The following is a 25,469-nucleotide window of genomic DNA, read 5'->3' on the forward strand; positions in this document are numbered from 1 at the left end:
AATAAGTGTATTTTGGTTTTCAGTGGTTACATTCTGTACTTGCTGACTGAGGTTCCTATCAGTCAGTCCTATATTATAAAGCAATAACAGAAATATTGCTAATAAGTGACGATTCATTACACTGGACGTACAAACTTGGCTTCATGAATTTGTTAATTGTTTTTCACTGTTCTGGACAGTAGCCAGTCTCCATTCTTTTTTTTTTTTTTAAGATTTTATTTATTTATTTGACAGAGAGAGACACAGCAAGAGAGGGAACACAAGCAAGGGGAGTGGGAGAAAGAGAAGCAGGCTTCCCGCCGAGCAGGGAGCCCGATGCGGGGCTCAATCCCAGGACCCTGGGATCATGACATGAGCCGAAGGCAGACGCTTAATGACTGAGCCACCCAGAGGCCCTGCCAGTCTCCATTCTTACTACATGAATATTTCAAAGGCCCTGCCAAATAAGTTCATAAAGAAAGTAGGAATTAATATAGTATTAAACAAAGTACAGTAATGTAAATATTCTATACATCAGATCCTAAGGTAAAGATATTGACTAAATTGAAAACCACCAGAGGGCAGCTTAATACAAAAGTGATGGATACTTAAAAGAGTATGGTAGTATTTTTAAAGTAATTCCAGTAAGTTAAATACTATAGATACAGAGGAAAGAGAGTGACAAAAGACATATTTAATAAAATACTTTAAAATTTCAATTATAACAGATGTTTATGAGTTTAACATATTTGTATATTCTATATTCCGTGTACTTTTTAGTTGATCTTCAAATATGAATGTGAATTAAAATCCCCTCCCCCCATTTTTTTGGCAGCAGCTAAATTGGACAGGAGGTCAGGCCACTTGGCCAATATTAAAATTTTTAAAATGTGATCTTAGGTTTTCCTTCCTGTGGTGGCCAGTGCTTTTCCTAAGAAAGAAGTCATTGACACCACTAATTTGTTTTGTTCTAATTTAGTGGAATTAAAAATGAAAATTAAGATGATAATGATGATTCTCTTTTAAGTACTTTTCATAATTTTAAATAATTGATGTATGCAGCTGTTTGCTTTTTGTCTCTGCCTCTTGTTTAAATACTCTATGAGGTCAAGGACATGTACTTTAAGGACCTTGCCAAGTACAGTGGCTAGGAGGTTGGTTTTCAATAATTACTTGTTTCGATTAAGTAATTAACTGTAAATTCTTAAGGGACTAACATTTCTGGAGACTATTCTATGTTTTCATGTAGTCAACAGCAATACCTCTGTCTATCCATCCACACACCCATCCGTCCATCCATCCATCCGTCCATCCCTCCATCCACCCATCCACACACCCATCCATCCATCCACCCATCCACACACCCATCCATCCATCCACCCATCCATCCATCCATCCACACAGACATCTAACCCTCAAAGAGAATCTTCAGAAAGGGTTCCTTTCTCTTTGGTAATTGAAAAAGAAACTTTCTCAGTGAAGATTTCCCAGTTCAAAGATCTTCCTTCTAGAATGCATAAAATTGCTTGAGGAATCTTTACAATAGTGGAAGCCTCTTTTTTTTTTTTTTACAAGACTGACAGCTCTCTTTCTTGTTGGCCAGTTCCATGGTGAGAGTACGGGCTCATCATGCTGTTTCCCTCCTGGTTGCTGGTTAAGAACTACCTTTTGACAAACTAAAAGGTGAAGCCTTTCTTCTTTCACATGATTTATGTTATTTGTCTTGTAATGTGTCAGAGTTTCTGAAGAAAATTCATTGTCATTCTTGTGGCTTCTTAATAATAAAAATGAATCTTAGGACTCTACCCTGGACCATGATCTCTTCTCACTTAAAAGCCCCACAACCTTAACCATCACCTCTATGCTGATGCCTTACAAATTTGTACATTAAGCCCTGACCGTTTCCCAAAACTTCAGATTTTTGTATCCGCCTGGATGATCCACAGCCACCTTCTACCCATAGTAAGAAGGAAAGGAAAGGGAGGAAAGGGAAGGAAAATGAGAAGAGGGGAGAGAGAATAGAGAGACTGAGTGTTTTTGTAGTTTACTTTCCACCTCTCCTCCTCCTTAAAAACTGTGAGAATAGAAACTTCTAGAAATTTTTGGCATCCATCAACAGCAGAGGCTTGTCTTCCTTCCATCTGAATATCTGGGAAGACAATGCCATTCAGAGAGCCCAAAGACAGCATGGGGCAGCTGAGATAGAGTAAACTGTCAGTGTTTCATTTTTAGGCAAAAAGTGAGGCAGAAGAAGATACCTCTCCCCCAAGTTCTTCAAAGCCTACAAGAGGCAGAGAGAAGATACAAATTTCCATATCCCAAGGCTTGGGGACGCTAAGGATTAAAGCCAGTGGTCTGCCAGAAGTCACTGTAAGGGGATCACCTAGAACTGGGGGCTAGGTGGCAGAAGGACATCCTCCCCAAGAGGGCTGAAGGGAGGCAAATCAAGGGCATGACAGAGTGATGGGGTAGGGAAGGAGGGTCAGGGATTGGGGAAGAGAAAGGACAATCACAGGTCCTTAACAGTGTTTGCCCAGAGAGGAGACCGAAAGTCACACTGTCCAGGCACTCAAAGAGCACTTGCAGTAAGGGTGGGACAAGACACCCCTCACCTGTGGTCCGTGGGAACCAGCATCCTGCCCCCAGTGCCATTACGTTCTGAAAACTGTCCCATCCCCCAGAGATCCTGAGAAGGGAGGGAATGGAAGAAATCTTGAGAAATGAGGGCAGGAGTTCACACTTTGTAATGATAAAATAGTGAGCCAACTCTGACTGGATGTTTACCAAAAGGCACTCAGTTTTATGCTGAAAGTAACTAAGCTCCCTATAATTGACAAGATTAAGTGTTTTCACTGTCACTGGAAATGGGATCTCACAGCAAGTGGAGCTCAGTCTGAAGTAATAAAGTAATATTTCTATATAACGGAGATGTGATTGAATTTTGTAGCACCTACACAGAACTTATCCCACATTCTCTCACCTGCAGATGAATTGTATGTTTATTTTACTATCTTTTCCCTCTTTGCTATGCATAACACCAGATTTTTATAATGTTGGGTTAACATTTAACTGTCTAACCAGTTCTTTTTTTCACTTAGTCAAGAACTGTGAACATTTTTTCAAGTCACCAAATATTTTCCCTTAGTGTAATTTTTTTAAAGACTTAATTTTTTAGAGTAATTTTAGGTTCACAGCAAAATTGAGAGGGGCTTTCCTATAACCTCCTTGCCCCCACACATGCACAGCCCTGTTATCAACATCCTCCTACCAGTGTGGTACATTTGTTACAACTGATGGATATACATTGACAGCTCATGATCACCTAAAATCAATAGTTTATCTTAGGGTTCACACTTGATGTTGTGCATTCTATGGGTCTGGACAAGTGTATAATGACATGTATCCATCATTAGAGTATTATACAGAATATTTTCACTGCCCTAAAAGTCCTCTGTGCTCCACCTATTCATCTCTCCCTGCAGCCCAACCCCTGGCAACCCCTGATCTTCTTACTGTATCTATAGTTTTGCCTTTTCCAGAATGTCATATAGTTGAAATTACACAGTATGTAGCCTTTTCAGATTGGCTTCTTTAACATGGTAATATGCATTTAAGGATCCTCCACCATCTTTTGATGGCTTGGTAGCTCACTATATTTTAGCACTGAGTAATATTTTATTGTCTGGATGTACCACAGTTTATTTATCCATTTACCTACTGAAGGACATCTTGACTGCTTCTAAGTTTGGGCAATTATGAATAAAGTTGCCATAAGCACCCATGTGCAGGTTTTTGTGTGGGCATATGTTTTCAACTCCTTTAGGTAAATACCAAAAACTATGATTGCTGGATAGTATATTCAGAATAGGTTTAGTTTTGTAAGAAAATGCCAAACTGTTCTTCTAAAGGGGCTGCACCATTTTGCATTTCCCCCAGGAATGAATGAGAGTTCCTATTGCTCCGCATCTTTGTCAGCATTTGGTGTTGTTAATTTTGGCCATTCTAATAGATATATAGTGATATTTCATTGTTGTTTTAATTTGCATTTTCCTGATGACATATGTGAAGCATCTTTTCATATTCTTACTTGTCATCTGTATATCTTCTTTGGTGAGGTATCTGTTAAATTCTTTGGCCCATTTTTAAAAATTGGGTTGTTTGTTTTCCTAGCGTTTTAAGAGTTCTTTGTATATTTTGAATAGCAGTCCTTTATCAGATGTGTCTTTTGTAAATATTTTCGCCCAGTCTGTGGCTCATTCTCTTAACATCATTGTTCATAGATGACCATGTTCATGAGAACATCATTGTTCAGCAGAAGTTTTTAATGTTAGTGGAATCCAGCTTATCAATTATTTCTTTCATGGATTGTTCCTTTGGTGTTGTATCTAAAAAGTCATCACCACACCCAACATCATCTAGGTTTTCTCCTGTGTTATCTTCTAGGAGTTTTATAATTTTGCATTTAACATTTAGGTCTATGAACCATTTTGCATTAATTTTTGTGAAGGGTGTCAAGGGTGTCTAGATTCATTATTTTGCATTTGGATGTGTAGTTGTTTCAAGTACCATTTGTCAAAAAGACTATCTTTGCTCCATTGTGTTGCCTTTGCACCTTTGTCAAAGATTAGTTTAATCACCTTTACATGGGTTTATTTCCAAGCTCTCTATTCTGTTCCACTGATCTATTTGTCTGTTCTTTTGCCAATATCACACTGTGTTAATTGCTACAGCTTTATAGTAAGACTTGAAGTTGGGTAATGTTAGTCCTCCAACTTTGTCTTCTCCTTCAATATTGTATTGGCTATTCCGGGTCTTTTCCCCCTGCATATAAACTTTGGAATCAGTTTGTTGATATCCACAAAATAACTTGTTGGGATTTTGATTGGGATTGCATCTAATCTATAGATCAAATTGGGAAGACCTGACATCTTGGCAATATTGAGTCTTCCTATCCATGAACACAGAGTATCTCTTCATTTATTTAGTTCTCTGATTTCATTCATCAAGAGTTTTGTAGTTTTCCTCATACAAATCTTTTACATATTTTGTTAGATTTACATCTAAGTATTTCATTTTTGGGAAACTACCATAAATGGCACTGTGTTTTTAATTTTAAATTCCATTGTTCATTGATGGCTCTCAGTATAATTTTTTTAAATTTTATTTTGTTATGTTATGTTAATCACCATACAATTTTTAACAGCAGCATTGTAATTGATCATATGGCTGTTTGGTAACTTAATTAACTAACCTCTTTCTTTTAAACAATATTTAGATTGTTTCTTGTTTTCTGCCTTTTTAAATACCAATAAGATAATGAACAATCCTATACATATATCTTTAAACGTTCCTAAGAAAATTTCTTTAGAATAAATTCCTTAAATTGGAATTTCTGGATCAAAAATTATGCTACTTTAAAGGTTTTTGATACATCTGGCCAAATTGACCTTGAGGAATGTTAACACTTTAAATTTCAACTGACAGTGTGTAAGAGTGCCTCTTTCCTTACATCCTCAGCAGTGCTGGGTATTACAGTGTTTAAATTCTCTTTTGAAAAAATATTTTTGATTGAAAAAATTATGTTATTTTAGTTTGTAATTATATCATCACTAGGGAAATGATACAGTAAACCCCTTTATTGAGGATACCAATAATTTGCCATATGCTGTCAGTATTTTCCCCACTTCGGTATTTTTTTTTTTTTAAGATTTTATTTATTTGACAGAGAGAGGCACAGCGAGAGAGGGAACACAAGCAGGGGGAGTGGGAGAGGGAGAAGCAGGCTTCCTGCCGAGCAGGGCGCCCGATGTCGGCTCGATCCCAGGACCCTGAGATCATGACCTGAGTCGAAGGCAGACGCTTAGCAACTGAGCCACCCAGGCGCCCCTCCCCACTTTGGTATTTTGACAGGTATTGAGCTCATCTATGAGTACAGGAGAGTGGCATCGAAGGTATGAAAATATCAGTAATGACACAAGCAATAGGTATGTGTGTGCATGTACATGTGTGTATAACCAAATGATTTATGCTTAAAGAAGTGGTTAATGAACATGGTATAAGAATCCTCTTTTACTCCTCAAAAAGTTAAACATAGTCCAGAATAGGAAAATTCATAGAGACAGAGAGTACACTAGTGGTTGCCAGAGGCTAGGGGGAGGGGAAAATGGGGGTAACTACTAAACAGTACAAGGCTGCTTTTTGGAATGATGAAAATATTCTGGAATTAGACAGTGGTAATGATTGCACAATTTTGTGAATGTACTAAAACCAACTAAATTGTACACTCTAAATGAGTGAATTTTATGGTATGTGAATCATATCTCAATACATTCATTATTTTTATTTATTTTTTTTATTGTTATGTTAATCCCCATACATTACATCATCAATACATTCATTATTTTTAAAAGTCACTATGCTTATTTTTCAAGTATACAAGTGATAATTTGAATAAAAGGACAATGTGTTTTAAATCATTTTCCCAGGGCAGAAGAAAGAGCAGAGGACTCTAGGCTTATTGAGCCAACATTAACTCAAGGATAATGGGTGCAAGGTTTCCATTTGGGGTGGTAAAATTCTTCCTAGAATTAGATGTTGATGATGCTTACATAGCCTGATGAATACACTAAAACCCAGTGAAGTATACACTTAAAATGGTGAATTTTATGGTATGTGAGTTACAATCTCAATTTTTTAAAAAGTGTTTTTAAAAGTTGACACAAGGACGCCTGGGTGGCTCAGTCGTTAAGCGTCTGCCTTCGGCTCAGGTCATGATCCCAGGGTCCTGGGATCAAGCCCCGCATCGGGCTCCCTGCTCGGCGGAAGCCTGCTTCTCCCTCTCCCACTCCCCCTGCTTGTGTTCCTGCTCTCACTATCTCTCTGTGTCAAATAAATAAATAAAATCTTTAAAAAAAAAAACAAACCCTAAAAAACAAAACCACTCTACAAATGCGAGAAGAATTTATTCAAATAACTTTCTTCTTTTTTTTTTTAAAGATTTTATTTATTTGACAGAGAGAGACACAGCGAGAGAGGGAACACAAGCAGGAGGAGTGGGAGAGGGAGAAGCAGGCTTCCCGCCGAGCAGGGAGCCCGATGCGGGGCTCGATCCCAGGACCCTGGGATCATGACCTGAGCCGAAGGCAGACGCTTAACCGACTGAGCCACCCAGGTGCCCCTCAAATAACTTTCTTCTTACCCAATTTCTTTTTTGCCTGTCACTCAACAGCAGACAGACTGGATTATCTGTCAGGAGAAACAGTCCTGAATTAATCGCATTCACAGTTGGTGTTTTCTTTTAAGATTTATTTATTTATTTGAGAGAGAGAGTGTGTAAGTGTGAGCAGGGGGAGGGGCAGAGGGAGAGGGAGAGAGAGAGCATCCTTGAGCAGACTCCCTGCTGAGCAGGGAGCCTGATGCAGGGCTTGATCCCAGGACCCTGAGATCATGACCTGAGCCAAAATCAAGAATCCGCCGCTTAACTGACGAGCCCCTCCATGCCCCCCTTTCACGTTTGAAGTGCTCTTACCAGTATCTGTAAGAGAAAAATCAATTTGATTAATCAACTGGAATTCTTTTTTTTTTTTTTTTTGGTGCCAATTTTAAACAGTTTTATTTAAGACACTGCATTTTCCACTTAACAATACAGTGCTTATAAAGTGCAATGTTATTTCCTTTCCTTGTGCATATATTCCATACCTGAGTATCAAGAATGCCCAGTGTATTTACTATAGCAGCTTGACTTTAAAACTACCATGAAATTTGCACAAACCTGGGTCCTTCAAATGTTTTGTGTAGAACAATGCTAGACCTATTTTCAGGTTGGCTTAATCAACCTCTTCAATGGTGGGCCCAGTGGAGGCACCACCGGATAGAGGAGTTCCACCACCAGGGAAGCCCCCAGGCGTTCCTCCTGCACTGTGGTACAGCTTGGTAATGATGGGGTTGCAGACTTTCTCCAGCTCTTTCTGCTGACTTTCAACTTCTTCCTTCTCTGCGGTCTGGTTCTTATCAAGCCAGCTGATGATTTCATTATACTTGTCAAGAATCTTCTGTTTATCCTCATCATTGATTTTGCCCTGAAGATTTCATCTTCAGCAGTTGCTTTCATGTTGAATGCTTAAGATTCAAGCAAGTTTGAACTAACAGGCGTACGTTTGCCCACCCCCCACCCGTGGCGTTCCTTAGATTGAAGTCGCTTTTGATGATGCTAATGCATCTTCAATGTCTCTGCTGTAGATAAGAGTACAGGAAAAGAGAACAAGATTATATCACTACAGACAAGAGCCACTTGAGCAAGGAAGACATTGAGCGCATGCTCCAGGAAGCTGAGAAGTACAAAGCTGAAGATGAGAAGCAGTGGAACAAGGTGCCTTCCAAGAATTCACTTGAATCTTACGGAGTTCTTTATTGTTTGTTATAAATAAATGATGCCTGGACAATGATAGGTACTGAATTTGGTTTGCTGAATGAAGTCACAAGCGCTATAACTTAAAACATTTGACAAGATTCCACCTCCAAGGCTGTTAAAAGTCAAAACAATGGCTAAAACAGCCCAGTTACCAGGGAGATGTAATTTTTGTGGAGAGAGAGTTGAATAACAAGAACCACAGCCATGTGGTAAATGCTCTTCTTCTGGCAAAATCAATCATGTGGTGACTGTCCAGCATGAGTGCATAATACCAACATTATTTACCATGTCTATTAAAAAAAGAGTGCAAGGTAAAAGTAAAAATGTGAAGATGGCATTAAACTCTGTATTGTTCTATACTACAGCATGATGCTGCACAACAAAATGCACATAGATTCCATAAACTCTGCGAGAAAGTAGGACATTTGCAACGTGCACAAGCATAGAACAGTGAATCCCTAAGGGAGAGAGGGAGAAATAACCTCAAGTAATAGACTCAAGACCTAGAAAAGGGTTAAAGGAGTCATTATAAATTCAAGATATTGGTAAATGCTAGCCATAATTCATGAAGAAGGTTGAAAGGAACAGACTGGTCCTTTCTTTGAGGTTTTCTTTATCACATTAGCAAAGACTACCTTCTACCATCTGTTTTCAACATTTGTTTCAACATTTTGCAACAACTTGATAGTATTTTTTTCTTAAATAGCTTTATTGAGATACAATTCTTACATAGCACATAATGCATACATTTATAGTGTACAGTTCAATGGGTCTTAGTATATTCAGATTGTGCAATCACTAGCACCATTTAATTCCAGAACATTTTCATCACCCCTCAAAAAAGCTCCTACTTGTTAGCAGTTGCTCCCCATTCTCCCCCTCCCCACAAGACAACCAATAATTCACTTTCTACCTCTATAAATTTGTCTATTCTGGACATTTCACAAAAAAGGACTCATACTGTATGTGATCTTTTGTGATTGGCTTCTTTCACTTAGCATAACATTTTCAAGATTCGTCCTGTTGTAGCGTGTATCAGTATTTTATTTCTTTTTATTGCTGAGCAATATTCCATTGTATGGACATACCACATTTTGTTTATCCTTCTATAAGTTGTTAAGTAGACACTTGGGTTGTTTTCACTTTTATAAATGCTGCTGCCATGAACATCTGTGTACAAGTTTTTGTGTGGAGATATGTTTGCCTTTCTCTTGGGTATATACCTAGGAGTAGAATGACTGGGTCATATAGCAACTCTATGTCAACTTTTTTTTTTTTAAGATTTATTTATTTATTTTAGAGAGAGAGAGAGAAAGGACCAAGGGAGAGGGAGAGACTCCCAAGCAGACTCCAAGCTGAGTGCAGAGCCCGACATGGGGCTCGATCTCATGACCCTGAGATCATGACCTGAGCCAAAACCAAGAGTCAGATGCTTAACCGACTGAGCCACCCAGGCACACCCCTGTTTTTGTTTTCGTTTTTTAATTGTAGTACAGTTGACATACAATGTTGTATTAGTTTCAGGTGTACACCATAGGGATTTGATAATTCTATACATTACACAATGCTCACCATGTTAAGTGTAGTTACCCTGTATTATTGTTATTACAATATCATTGACTATATTCCTACTATACTTTTCATCTCCATGACTTCTTTATTTTACGACTCGATGTTCATACCTCTTAATACCCTTCACCTGTTTTGCCCATCTCTCCACTCACCCCACTCTGGCAATACGAGTTGGTTCTCTGTATTTATGAGTCTGCTTCTATGTTTGTTTGTTTTATTTTTTAGATTCCACATATAAGTGAAATCATATACCTGACATTTCTTTGTCTGACTTCTTTTACTTAGCATGATACCCTCTAGGTCTATCCATGCTGTTGCAAATGGCAAGATCTCATTCTTTTTTCTGGCTGAGTAATATTCCATTGTATATATGTATATCATATCTTATTATTCCACTCATCTATCATTGGGCACTTAGGTTGCTTTTGTACCTTGGCTATTGCAAATAATGCTGCAATAAACATGGGGTGCATATATCTTTTCAAATTAGTGTTTTCTTTTTCTTTGGATAAATACCCAGCGGTAGAATTAGCGGGTCATATGGTATTTCTATTTTTAATTTTTTGAGGAATCTCCATACTGTTTCCATAGTACTGAACCAATTTACATTCCCACCAACAGTTCAAAGGGATTCCCTCTTCTTCACATCTTCCCCAACACTTGTCATTTTTTGTCTTTTTGATACTAGCCATTCTGACTGGTATGAAGTGATATCATTTTGGTTCTGATTTGCATTTACCTGATGACTGGTGATGCTGAGCATCTTTTTATGTCTGTTGACTATCAGTATGTCTTCTTTGGAGAAATGCCTATTAACGGGGCCCTGGGTGGCTCAGTCGGTTGTCTGACTTTGGCTCGGGTCATGATCTCAGGATCCTGGGATGGAGCCCTGCATCAAGTTCCCTGCTCAGTGGGGAGTCTGCTTGTCCCTCTGCCCCCCCCCCACTCGTTCTCTCTCCCTGTCTCAAATAAATAAATAAAATATTTTTTAAAAAAGAAATGCCTATTAAGGTCCTCTGAGCATTTTTTTAAAAATTATTTATTTATTTATTTATTTGAGAGAGAGAGTGTGAGCATGAGTGGAGGGGAGGGGCAGAGGAAGAGGGAGAAGCAGGCTCCTCACTGAACAGAGAGCCCAACACAGGGCTCGATCCCAGTACCCTGAGACCATCACCTGAGCTGAAGGCAGATGCTTAAATGACTGAGCCACCCTGGTGCCCCTGAGCATTTTTTAATTAGGTTTTTTTTTTTTTTTTTTTTTGGTGTTGAGCTGTAGGAGTTGTTTATATATCTTGGATATTAACCCCTTATAGCTATGTCATTTGCAAATATCTTCCCCCATTTAGTAGGTTGCCTTTTTGTTTTCCTGAGGGTTTCCTTTGCTGTGCAAAAGCTTTTTAGTTTAATGCTGTCCCTATAGTTTATTTTTGCTTTTGTTTCTTTTGCCTGAGGATACAAATCTGGAAAAAATGTTGCTAAGGCTGATGTCCAGGAGATTACTGCCTATATTTTCTTTTAGGTGTTTTATGGTTTGGGGTCTTAAATTTAAGCCTTTAATCCATTTTGAATTTATTTTTGTGTATGGTGTAAGAAAGTGGTCCAGTTTCATTCTTTTGCGTGCAGCTGTCCATTTTCAGTTTTTTTTAAACAATTTTTTTTTTTTTAATCCTCACAAGAACCTTGGGAGTGAAGCTAGGCAACACTTGCCCCATTATTCTTCAGTGGATAAAGACATGAAATCAGGGAGATTATGTGATGTGTTTGCTCAGAGGTGTATAGGAATCCAGAAAGTCTGACTCTATTTTATTTCAACTTCACTTCTAGAATCAAACAAGGCTGATAAGCAAGCCTCCCTAACATTTTCTAAACTATTTTACTCAAACTTGATTCTAACCTAAAGTTACCTTTATGAGGAAAAAAACCCCACTGAGCTCTTTGCTCACTGGGATCTGGTATTCCATCCAATCTCCATATGTCAGTATATAAATTGACTCAAGTTAAAAAAAGAAAACAAAATATTTCCTCAGTGTTTGGGAATGGTGAACCAGAAAAGATTACCTACAATGTATGAAGAGGTAAAGTATACCTCTGCTTTTTGGTAAGAAAAGTTCAGAAATGATTGTGCTTTTTTTTTTTCTTTTTTAAAGAAAGGACTATGTTTAGTTAATGAAAATTTCACAAAACTTATCTTTGGCTAGATATTAAACATAAAAATATCCATTCATTCAAAATGATAATTTTTATAAAATTATACATAGTAAAAGCACATGGATCAGATTCTTCATCTGTTGCAAAAATTTTACAGCTTTAAACATTGCCCAAATGTGTGTAAGTGCTATATTTGGAACCATTTCATAATAATAATTTCTCACTTTTATCCAGCACTAATTGTGTAGGGTGTAGGAAAAAAACCTATATTCCTCCTCCTGTGTATCTCTCTTACTCTCACACTATCGTTACCTCACTCACAGCACTTCTGACACCAGATGTGTGGGGTTTTTCCCCACCAGGCAGATCTGGGACACCAGCTGGGTGTCCTACAAGTTAACTCAATTCTGACACTATCTACCTGGAGGTAGCATCAAATTCCATAGATTCCCATGACCTCCTCCCCCTTGGATTCATTTATTTGCTAGAACAGCTCACAGAACTCAGGAAGACACTTGCTTATGTTTACCAGTTTGTTAAAGGCTATGATAAATGATACAGAGGAGCATCTAGGTGGAAGAGACATGGAGGGAAAGGTATGTGGGAAAGGACATGGGGCTTCCATGTCTTCTCCCAGCACCTCCGTGTGTTCACCAACCTGAAGTCTTTTACAGATTTTTGTGGAGGCTACATCACGTTGGCATTATCGATCATTAACATCATCTTTAGACCTCTCCCTTCTCTAGAGACCGGAAGGTGGGCTGAGAATTCCAAGCTTCTAATTGTGGCTTGGTCTGCCGGTGACCAGCCCCCCTCCAGGCACCCGCTAAGAGTCACCTCATTAGAACAAAAGACACTGCCATCACCCAGGACATTTTAAGGGATGTGGGAGCTCAAATATTAGAACCAAAGATGCTCCTAATGCCCTTGTCACTTAGGAAATTGCAAGGGTTCTAGGAGTTCTGTGCCAGGAACTGGAGGCAGAGACCAATATATATATTTTCTATTATCTCACATGTACTAAGAACTATTATAAGTGGTGTTTATAAGTATTAAATTATCTAATCCTCACATAATGCTATGAGGTGAGCTCCATATAACATAACAGAATTTGATGTGACATGACATAATGTAATCAAACATAATATACCTTCATCTTACAGATGAGAAGACTGAGGCAGAGGGAATGAGTTTCTTGACCAAAGTCTCATAGCTTTTATGAACTAAGGTCAAGATTTGAACTTAGGCACTTACGTACTACCTTCTTTAGATCAGATGCTTTCACGTTAGGCGCATGTTCTTAATTCAGGTATCAGCCGCTTCCCCCATACTTGTCGAAAGCAAAGAGTGAGTTCACCAACACCGGGGCCTTAGCAAATTTGAAATCTTTCTTTAACATCTTTCCATTTCCCTTTTTTTTTTTTTAAGAATTTATTTATTTATTTGAGAGAGAGTGAGAGAGAGAGTTCACGAAAGGGGTAGGGTCAGAGGGAGAAGCAGACTCCCCACTGAGCAGGGAGCCCAATGCAGGACTCGAACCCGGGACTCCAGGATCATGACCTGAGCCGAAGGCAGTTGCTTAACAAACTGAGCCACCCAGGTGCCCCACCACTCTTTCCATTTTCCTCAATATATCTGTAATTCCTTTCTTTTGTCCTCGTCCACCCTTTTCTGTCCTCCCATGGGCTCCTGCTCAGACCCCCAGACCCAATCCAGGACAGCCCTTTTATCTAGCTGAACTGTTCCTTCTTTTTTCTGAATCTAAGTGGGTCCCCGTGTTGCCTCAGCTATTATGAGGAAAGCCCAGGAATATTTTATGCCTACAGAGGAACCTATTGATTAGGCCACAAAGTCTGGTCAGGATTTGAAGGTGACCAAGAACAATGAGTCCTAAGGTTGTTTTCCCTTTGGCTTATTCCAACTTAGCCAACAAACAATGCAAGGGATAGATAAGAAATGAAGGATGCAAAGGAGTGGCCTTGACTATCCACTACCTCCTCAGTTTCCTACATGGTGTATCTGAAATTTAATGGAATTTCCTGACCATAGTGAAAAAGCACTAGGTCAGAAGAGCCCAAACTCCGGGCTAACTTCCTTTGACATGTGTGGTAGGGAAAGGAGTCCCATCATGGCTCAAGGGCCCACAATTTTTGCCCACTAGGAAATGCTTGCTGTGCCATAGTCACTTAATTCTATGTTCCAGGTTTTGGGGGCCTACAGAAAAATTTATCATAAAGCTAATGAAGTTTAATCTTCAAGGCTCTTCATTTCCCCAGGCCCCTGGGAGTGGCGGGAGTTGCTTGACGTTGTAGAGTGTTCTAGGTGGGAAAGGGAAGCCAGGCTGTAAAGGAAACGTGTCTGTGTAGGCATTTCTGGTATATGTCCTAGAGACCTCAGACAAAAGGACTTGAGCCTTTCAAGCTCCGGTGTTTTACTGTGATTTCTTTTCTCATTCTAAATAAATAGCCAGTTTGTACTCAATTTATAATTGTAAATTTGTTTAATTAATTAATTAATGCGTGTAGAGGGCTCATAAAATTGCATCAGCATGAGGCCACACCTGGAGCCTGCCTGGTCCTTCTTATCTTAGCTGAATTAAAAAGGACCTGAATTTGTTGGAAAGAGATGGGGGAGCCGGCAGCCTGTGCTGGACATTCTGCTTGCCACTCCAGACCCCCTCTCCACGCTTCTCTCCCCTAGTCTGTAGCTGAGAAGACTCTCCTCTTCGGATGCATCCCTGGATCCCTTGCGATTTAGTCAGGGTCCACCTGTGGGGACCCCCACAGGAGGTGGGACGACAGGAGGAAAGGGCTGATGCCCGTGGCTCCTTCTTTGGTCCCAGCTTGGCAGCAGGGAATGGGACTGTGTCGTCAGTAGGCCCCCACGCTTGGCAGGGCCCCGCACTTGACTTAATGCTTTGCTGACACAACTGGGAAATCCTTAATTTTATCTTTGAACGTGTGTTTTGTTAATGAAGTCTGATACACAAACAGAGGAGATACACACTGTCTGTGTCGGCCAGTCCCGGCTGCCCCATTTGCATGTAGCATCTCCAGTGCCCCATGATAATAGGATTCCTGTGAATCTGTGGGAGTTCAGTGAGACTCAAAGCAAGAACAAGGTAAAGCATATCACATCTACAACTGATTAAACTCTAAAATGCCTCTTTCCACAATGGATCGTGGATCACCACATCAAAAACCAATGATGTATTGTATGGTGACTAACATAACATAATAAAATTAAAAATAAATAAATAAATAAATAAAATGCCTCTTTCCGTTTGAACCAAAATTTGCTTCAAATTCAGAAGAAAGGCAATGACATTCTAAGAAACACGAACAGCCAAAGAACTCTTATCATATTCTTTCCTACTCATGTTACTTCCCTGTATTAGCCAACCACTTACACTAAAAGTGATACCACAGAAAGAAAGGGAAAGATAGGGCAATCCACAGCCGCTTTTCCTTTTAGTTCCTCTTTACACATCAGTAAGCCAGAGGCAAAGAGCGTTGGTATAATGTGTGTATATAAAGAAGTGAAATAAACAATTGAGTTAGTTTTGTGCAGTGTTTATACTGTTCTAGTAAGAAAAAAAATATGTATGCAGGAACTATAAAATACACATTGTATCATTTTGGTGATTTTGCATATGTGTTAAATGCTCTCATATTGCATCTAAAACTAACATTGCACATTGTAGGGGCGTCTGGCTGGCTCAGTTGGAAGAGCATGCGACGCTTGATCTCTGGGTCGTGAGTTCGAGCCCCATGTTGGGTGTAGAGATTACTTAAATACATAAATAAATAAATAAACTTAAAAGACAAAACCAAACTAACATTGTACATTGTAAATGACAAGATTCATGATAATGATTTAAACTTCTCATTTTTTCTTCATTTAGAATGGTGTTAAATTGAAACATTTAAAAACATGACCAGTCAAGAGAGAGGGAAGAGATACTGTGGAAGAAAAGCTAAAGCTTTATAATGTAGGACTTTTTTTTTTTTAAGATCTTTATTTATTTATTTGCCAGAGAGAGAGAGTGTGAGAGCACAAGCAGGGGGAGCAGCAGGCAGAGGGAGAAGCAGGCTCCCCACCAAGCAGGGAGCCCGAGGTGGGACTCGATCCCAGCACCCCAGGATCACGACCCGAGCCGAAGGCAGACGCCCAACCGACTGAGCCACCCAGGCGCCCCTATAATGTAGGACTTTAGCAACATTTTTTTTCTTGCTTTTTTCAGTTCGCGCTGAGCTTCACACAGTATGTCTTGGGCCATGGTGGCCAGTGGCCGCATTACTCCACCGAAGGCCACAATTCCTGACAGGTGGCCCTTTTCCTACTCCTCCAGGGCTCCCTGGGTGCCAGGAGTTGGTCCTTTTCCCTCGTGCCTTCAAGCCTGCTGCTGGTAGCATTTCCCATTGTTGCCACTCCCTAGTTTCCCTTGAACTCCTGCCCACAACTTTGCAAATAACTTTCATCAGTCTCTCTTTTACACTCTTCTCTTTGTTTTTATATATTTCACTCTAGACAATGTCAAACACAGACAAATAGAGACGAGGATAATGGACACCCACGTACCTACTATCCTGCTTCAACAGTACTTCTTTCACTCCTTCGGAGGGTGCCATTTGTTTCCTGCGGGGATCCTGGCTGATGGAGGGCCTTCCTGTGCATTTTGACTGTTCACTACAGCCTCAACAGGGAGCAACAAATTGGCAGCTTATTTCTGAAAACAACCGAATGGACATTATCGCACAGATTAAAATGGAGGAAGTGGTTTTAGACAACTTCTCTGCCTGTTCCGTGAAACTTGGTTCCTTAACTCCTTTCCAGGCACCCTAGCTCATCTTAAACTGGGCTTTGTTTTGTACACAATACTACAGAGAAGGGACACATTTGGTGCTGTCTAAAATAAGTGAATCACATTGATCAACAACATTTATTCCCACAAATTAATAAATGCTTTATCTTTTCACTCATAAGACAAAAGGAAACACTTGGGAAGAATTTTTTCTTTGTGAGGGAGTCCTTTTTATGAGAGGATTGATTGTGTGGTCATAGATAAGCAACCTATCTGTCTTCTACAGTTTCATGAAAATAATTTTGTCATTAATGAGATTTGCTAGTAAGGCAGAAAGGTCATATCTATAAGGATAGAGTCATTTGTAATATGAGACCCTGGTCTCCTTTCTCATCAAGAGAAAGAATCATTTCAGATTTAGTCTCTTTGCCAGTAGATACAATAAAAGTAATATACAATTTTATGAATTAGTATTTGGAAATAGACTGTTTTTCATCATGACCCATCAGGGGTCCATAGAATTGTCTAAATCAATAGGAAGCTAGAGAAGGAAGAAGTAGGGAAAGAACTAATTTTATCGAATGCCTTCTTTATATTATAAGTGCTCTCAGCTTTATTATCAGTGTAATCCTCGTAGTAATCCTAGGAGGTAGATGTTATTATTCCTGTGATAGACAGGAGGGAAGTGAAGCTCAAGGAGGATAAGGTGCTCCAAAGCCCACAGCTACCTCATTACAACAGCCACTATTTACGTATTGCCGTGTTTGATTCTATGGGCAGCACTTTACAGCCTATGAAATTTAACCTATACCCATAATTCAGATAAGGTGGCTGAAGCATCTTGCTCCACGGTCACATAGATGAGGACTGGCAGGTTAGAATTCTGAGTCAATCCTGGCTGATTTCAATCCTTACTATTCTTACTACCGTCTGTTGGCTCCCAAGGGAGATGGGTACGCTGTTACAATTTCTTTTTCCATCTCCAGCTTCTCTTCTCCTTTACCAGTGTCCATTCAATCATTCTTTGTTAGATCTTTCACTTTGATAAAGGACACGAAAGCAAATGTGTGCAGACAGGTCCTTTGTCATCATATTTCATTGCACAATCAGTCTCAACAGTGGGCCTGTTCTTTCCTTGCTCATTTTGTTGTCTAACATAATTTTCTCCTTTCATTGTCTCCAGTCATTTGCACTCAAGTACTCCTGAAATATTTTAAGAAGCAATAAATTCCTCACCACATTTCTAAGTTGATGCCTAAGATTCTTTATCATGCTAAAAGAGTTGTAAATATACATATAAATTCCAATGACATTTAAAAATAAGCTGTCACATCACTATTTAAAAACTCTCTAGTAGAATCTAAATAATATAGCAATTTGATGCCCCATCATACATTGGAAGTATACATAAATAAGTTCTTCTTTACCTGTAGGAAATTTTCTTTTGTTTGTTTTTCTTCTTGAAATTATATTTCCATTCCACTTCCTAATACATCTTTATACTTCAAAAATTTCATGAATCACATACTTCTATGCAATGAAAATATGTCAATAAAGGGAAATAATTTTAAAGTTTTTGTGACCATAAGGCTCTAAGTGTTAGAAAATTCTACACAATTTCGCAAAATAGCATAAATGCATTACAAGTATTGATGAATAATTACTAGATATAAAATGTAAAATTGTATTGGGATTGTGGTTCTTAATGAGATGGGTAAAGTCTTTCTCCCCAGATATCCAGGGATAAATATAACAGGCTTCAGCATTAATGATGAATGTAGGATATGTAGGTAACAAGTCCTGAGAAACTCTTCACCTAAATAAGTAAATAGGAACAATAGAGGTTTGTTATAGCAATAGGGCTCAATTCTTTGAATGCCTCTCAGTTCTCTGCCAAAATTTACATGGTAATCTATCATCAAGATTAGTTTTAGTAATTTCTCATCTGACAAGTCAATTAGGCTTCCTTCCCTTTGTGGAAAACGGAGAATCGTAGTCCATCTGACTTGCAAAAGGATTAATTACCCTATCATTAGAGTCATTCATTCCCCCTTTCTTGAGCACCCTAAAGGTTCTTCTAACCCAGGCAATGACTTAGTAGCTTTGGGAGGAGTGTGAGGTATGCCTTTCTATCATCAAGTGATACAAGAAAGGTGACTGCAGAGGAGAGAGGAAAGGAGAGACAGCCTAATAGGAGCTTTCTTGTGTCATTCCATTTTAGGAAAGCTTATCTGAAACAATCCATGGCCACTTATTCCCTTCCTCACCCCCACCCCCAGCTCCAGAAGACCACATACCTCCCCTCCCCCAGTGGATCCTGTTCTCTTGCATTTGTTTTTCAAGGCTTTGCTCATTTGGCCCTTAGCACTTGGCACTGGTGATAAACGCTGTGACTGGCTTTTTTTTTTTTTTAATTTTATTTATTTATTTGAGAGACAGAGAGAGCATGAACAGAGGGAGGAGCAGAGGAAGAAGGAGAAGCAGACTTCCCACTGAGCAGGGAGCCCGATGTGGGCCTCCATCCCAGGGTCCTGGGATCATGACCTGAGCTGAAAGAAGATACTTAACTGACTGACCCACCCAGGCTCCCTGTGGCTAGTCTTTTATGTGTCCTGTGAAATGGGTCTTTTTCCTTCCCATCTTTAGTACACATTGTCTTAAAATTTTAAGCTCTTCCAAAGAGCTCCCCTTAGGGCCTTGTAAATAGGGCAACTATATGAGCACAGATATTTATCCTGGCCAATCCATTTGGAAAGAAAGAAAGGAAGGAAAGAAAGAAAGAAAGAAAGAAAGAAAGAAAGAAAGAAAGAAAGAAAGAAAGAAAGAAAGAAAGAAAGAAAAGAAAAGAAAGAAAAGAAAGAAAGAAAGAAAGAAAGAAGAGAGGGAAGGAAGATCCCAAATACTCTGGAAGATACAGAGAGGATTTTACATTATAAGAGGTTGAACCTGTATAAAGGGGCTGTACATCAGGCGAGTTATTCAAGCCTCTTAGACTTACACAGATATTGATTGGTTGCCTCCATTCAACATCTACTCCTCACTTTCCCCAGCAAGAACACCTCCAGCTCCTTCTCAGTTGTATGGCTTTGGTGGTTGATGCCATCTCAGCTCTGCGGTTAAGACCTGGAATCTGATGTTCCTGGCCATAGGAATTGATTAGTTCAAGATAGCACATAATTCAACCCAAGAGATTTTGCCCATGTTTCTTGAGAGAAAGAAAACATTTAAAAAATTTTAAATATATGTTTTGACAGATGGTCCTGACAGAGATGCTTTCTTTGCTGCTGGACACGAGTGAAGAGAAGTAGCTCCAGGAATCTCTGGTAGCCATCTTTGAACCACAAGGGAGAGGTCTCTTAAACATTATTTGTTTGTAGTATAATTTCCTTTTCCATCTTGAGCTTCTCAGAGCTCTTGGCAGAGCCAAAAAATGGAGAGGAAAAAAAACCTGGGAACTGGTCATGGTCATTTGATCTAGGATCAGCCTCTCCCTGATGTGGGTAAATTCCCCAATATTCAGTTATGTGAACCAATGAATTTTTCTTATTGCTTGTTAATCTGAATTGAGCTTCCTGTTACTTGCTACATAAAAAGTAGTAACTAATTTAATCACTACTGTAATCAGAATATCTCTGCATTTTTTTTTGTTAATCATTTTTTTTTCACAAATTGGGACTAAGATATACATGGTTTAAAGAAAGGATACCATCGTTTAAGAAGATTGAAAAGCGACAGGCTTAGATTTCCATTCATTTCAGGAAAGAGATATTGGTGTTTGTATGGGTCAACATACAGCACCTCTCTTTTCTCTATGTGATCTCCAAAGACGTTGAGATCTAGATCAGAATGTCAGCATTCTTACTGATGGAGCTGCTGTGGTCAGAGCTTAGCTGTATCATCATAGTGGGCTTCCTAATACTTTAGGCCTGAACTGGACTTCACACTCAGCCACAGACACTGAACCAGCACAGGCCTGTTCTTGTAAAACTCCTGACAAGGGCATGCAGACAGATACACGCTCAGTAGATAAGCTGGCTTCCAAGAAGAGGGAGAAGCGGGGTGGGGCTTGGCTTCAGCATCCAATGTCCTATGCCAATCAGCATGTCAATCCTCTGATCTAGAAGGAAAAGGGAGGGGCAGGGGCTGAGAGTCAAGAAAGCAAACATACAAAAATATGTAATCAGAATTGTAGCAAATACAGGGAGGGAAACAAACAAGGCCTTGTGTAAAAAGAAAAACAAATGAGTGAGGTTGCTTTAAAATGTGTAAGCTGGAAGGCTCTCTGAGATGACATTTAAGTTGAGACTTGAAGGATGAAAAGGAGCCTGTCATTCAAATGAGAGGAGAAGGTTGGAGTCAGGGAGCATTCCAGGTAGAGAGATCAGCAAGTACAAAGGCCCCAAGGTGAGGAAGAGTTGGTGGGGAGAGTCAGGCAGGGGCTGAACCACGTGGAGCTATGAGTGACAGTCAGGTGTTTGGATTTCATTCCGAGTGCAGCGGGAAGTTGTGAAACCATTGAACAGTTTAAACAGGAGAGTCAGGAGAGTGACATGAACTTTCATGGTTTAAAAAGATCCCTTTGGCTGTTCTGAAAATGAACGGGCAGGTGCCAGAGCAGAGACAGGGAAGTCAGTTGGGAGGATATAGCAATAGTCCAAATGAGAGATAATGATGCTCTGATTTAGAGTAGTAGCGGTGGAGATGAACAGAAGGAGAAGAGTTGGAGACATTTTAGAGATAGGTTAGACACAGTTTGCTCGTGGATTAAATATAGTTAATTATATTATAAATATGATTAAATATGGGAAGTAAGGGGCATCTTGATTTTTGGTTAGAGCAAAATGTAATCCTTCCTTCCTTCCTTTTTCCCCTTTCCTTCTTCTCCTCCTTTTTTGTCTTCTTATTACTATTCTTACTACTCTTAGTATGAGAAGATTACATCAGTATTTTATTTGTAGACATGTTAAGTTTGAGATACATAGCTGAGACTCAACTATATGGATATATGAATTTGGAATTTACATTTGGGGTATACATTTGGGAATTATCAGCAATTAGATGGCATTTAAAGCTATGGGAATGATTGAAAGGCTCTCCAGAGAGAGTAGATAAAGAGAGAGGCCAAGGAATCAGAGGGTCCTCAACATTTAAAGGTCTGATAAAAACAAAAGGGCTAGAAAGGAGATTGAGAATGAGTAGCCAATTGGATAGGTGGGAAACCAGAGGATAACATCATGGAAGTCAAGAGTATTTCAAGGAGGGAGTAGCCAACTCTACCATGTGTACTCCGAGAACACCATAAGATAGGACAGAGGGGTCTCCTGCGTTTGGTTCCATGGAGGTCTTGCCCTTGACAAGAGTGATTTCAGCAGGGGAAAGAAACCTAACTAGTGCACTGAAGAATGAATGGGAGATGAAGAAGTGGAAACAGAGTTGTGGGCAACCCTGTGGAAAGATTTTGCTATGAAGGGGAGTAGAGAAGCTATAAAGTTTAGGGAAGGAAATGTGGGGACAAGGGAGGTGTGTATGTGTGTTTAAAGACAAGAGATTTTAAAGCTGTTTGTTGCTGATGGAGATGGTCCAGTAGGGTAGGAGACAGTGACATGCAGGAGAGAAAGGTTAAGCAAAGCAGTGAGGTCCTTGAGAAGGAGATTGAATCCAGAGCATAACAGTAGAGACTGAAAATTGAGTGGAAGGGCCTGTCATCTACCTGTCAGGACAGAACAAGGAGGTGGGAGCAGAAGTGAGCAGAGATGAAGGAAGGTCCATTTGATCCTTATGCTGCCATATGTAAATCAAATATGGTTTAATTTATAACATTGTGAGACTTTTCACAGATACAAATTCACAAAGAAAAACAAATTTCTTGGTCAAAGCCTATGTGTAAATTTTTTCACTAAAAGTACATTCTGATTGACCATATTTTGAATTAAGTATAAGAGAACCAAGAGCATTCTATAATTATGATAATAGATATGATTACTGACATTTGGAAGCTGCTTGCCTAAGTAGACCAGACAATTAGAATTTCACATGAAATAGGCTGAGGTTCAAACCTATATGGGACTGAGTACTTTGCACAGAGAAAAATTTCCATGGCGGAGAACTGCATTCTTAACCTGTGCCAGGTATTTAAAAAACCTGCTGTTTTGGTCATAAGGGAGCATAGGGAGGGGGTGGAATGGGTGGGGAAAGAAACATTACGGATGTTGTGCAAACTCATCACTGCTGTTGGAAAAACAACACAAAACCACAACCAAGTCAGTAACATTATCTTTGGCCTGTAAAGAATGGTACGTTTTTTTGGCTGACTATCATCCTCAATAATTTATCTTGTTGTTACATAATGTGTTTCCTTAAGAAAACTCAAAATGCCCTACACAAGTTATTTCATTTGTCTTCATTGCATTATGAAGCTGAGAGCAGAAGGGAAGTTGTCTAGACTAGGGCTGTCTAATAAAAATATAACCCAAGCCATGTATGAGATTTAAAATTTTCTAGTACGTACGTTTTTTAAAAAGGTAAAAAGAAATAGGTGAAATTAATCTGAATATTATGTTTTATTTAACCTCATATATCTAAAATATTATCATTTCAACATATAGTGAATGTTGAATGAATATAAGCAATGGCTTATGAGATCTATTTCATTCTTTTGTTGGTACCAAGTCTTTGAAATCTGGTGTGTATTTAACACTTAGAATACATATCAGTTTGGATTGGGTGCATTTCAAGTGCTTGGTGCCACATGGTGTCTCGATTCTAGAGAATAATGGAAAGGATGATGGTCACAGGATTCAAAGCCTGGGCTCTGTTGCAAGCTAATAAAATGTGAGTAAGTGTTTATCACTGTCCTGCTCAAAATCCTCCCAAGACTTCCCATCACTCTTTTTTGTTTTGTTTTTTAAAGATCTTATTTATTTGAGAGAGAAAGAGAACAAGCATGAGGGGGGATGGGGCAGAGGGAGAAGCAGGCTCCCCACTGAGCAGGGAGCGAGATGCAGGACTCGATCCCAGGACCCTGGGATCACAACCTGAGCCGAAGGCAGATATTTAACCGACTGAGCCACCCAGACGTCTCTTCCCATCACTATCAGAACAGCTAACCTCTTACCTATGAAGCTGAACATGATGCAGCCCTACCTCCCTTACCAATTTTATGGCTTACCAGTTTTCCCTTGATCTTTCTGTACCCACTCCTGCCTCTGCCCTACCTTAGATGGTGGCACTTCCTCCTCCGTCAGCCTGGAATGCATCTTCTCATGGCTTAGTAGATGAATTTATTCAAGTTTTAGCCGAAGTGTCATCTCAGGAAGACAATGATCTAAAATAGCAATTTTCTCTAGCCACTCTCCAGCAACTTACCCTCCTTTCTTAGTGTTCATTACACTAAGTTCTGAAAATATGCATGCACTTCTTAATTTGTTTACTATCTCCTCCAATAGAAGGTGAAGTTCTGTGAGGTCAGGGGCATCGCTTTGTACGCTGTTGGATCACTAGCAGCTGGAATGGTGCCTGGCACACAGCAGGTTTGTTGAATGTATGAGTGGACGGTGTTATTTATGGCAGATCATTTAGAGGGTATAGTGTAATGTTTAAGGGTGTACATTCTGGAGTTAGACTCCTTGAGATCAAATTCTAGCTGTCTGCTTACTATCTATTCCTTTGTGTAATTATTTAACTTTAAACTTCTGCTTCCTCATCTGAAAAATGGGGTTGTTAATAATAGCATCTATTTCATAGAAATGATATTGTTTGGTTTTGAGGGTTAAATGAGATGAAGTATATAAAGTACCTAATACAGTATCTGGCCTGTAGAAAGGACTCAAGAAAATTTCCCATTATTATCTGTGAAATACAGATTAAAATGAGTGCTTTGGCTTACATGCATCCCTCAACCTACCCCAGTGCTCCAGAGACATGGCTCTTGACAAGGATACTAACACTCCTTTCCCTTTGCCTCTGCAATGCGTATGTTCCCATTTCTAACTCGGCCACCCTTTTAACTCCACTGGATACTGTCAAACATTTTTTTTGACTTCCATAGTACATAGGCCTTCCTACTGCTACTCTGCCAGTTCTCTCTCACTTCCCTTTGCCGACTCCTCTTCCTAATCCCTTGATTATGTTCCTCCAGGCTCTGCTTTTGATGCTGCTTGCTCTACACCCACTCCCTGAGCAGTCTCACCCACTCCTAGGATTTCAATTGTCATTTCTCTGCTGCCGATTCCGGATCTACATTTCCAGCCCAACTTTCACTCCTGAGCTCTAGGTCCATATCCGCAGTGGGCTTCTAGCCATTCTGCTTGGATTTCCAATACTGAAATCATTCCATTTCCTCCAAACCTGCTCCTCTTATAGGTGTCCTATCTTAATCAATGGCCCCCACCCACCCCTTGTCCAAACCAGGAAATGCAGTATCAGTCTTGAGTCCTCCCTCTTCCAGACCACAGTCCAATCAATCACGAAGTACTCACAAATCTGTCTTTTACCTTCTCCTGTTGTCCTACCTGAATCCAGGCCAACGTCACTTCCTGTCTAGATTCCGGGCTAGAC

General features: G+C 39.6%; 1 protein-coding gene across 1 annotated transcript in view; it reads left to right on the forward strand.

Moving 5' to 3' along the window:
• The window catches only part of PTTG1IP2 (PTTG1IP family member 2), a 120,126-nt gene extending 109,303 nt beyond the window's left edge, over positions 1 to 10,823 (forward strand). Inside the window, exon 9 of the mRNA XM_078059239.1 lies at positions 8,218 to 10,823. The gene's annotated coding sequence lies outside the window, so the exon portion shown is untranslated. The remainder of the gene's footprint in view (positions 1 to 8,217) is intronic.
• The last annotated feature ends 14,646 nt before the right edge of the window (positions 10,824 to 25,469 follow it).

Source organism: Halichoerus grypus, chromosome 12 (assembly GCF_964656455.1).
Source record: "Halichoerus grypus chromosome 12, mHalGry1.hap1.1, whole genome shotgun sequence".
NCBI classification, from domain to species: domain Eukaryota; kingdom Metazoa; phylum Chordata; class Mammalia; order Carnivora; family Phocidae; genus Halichoerus; species Halichoerus grypus.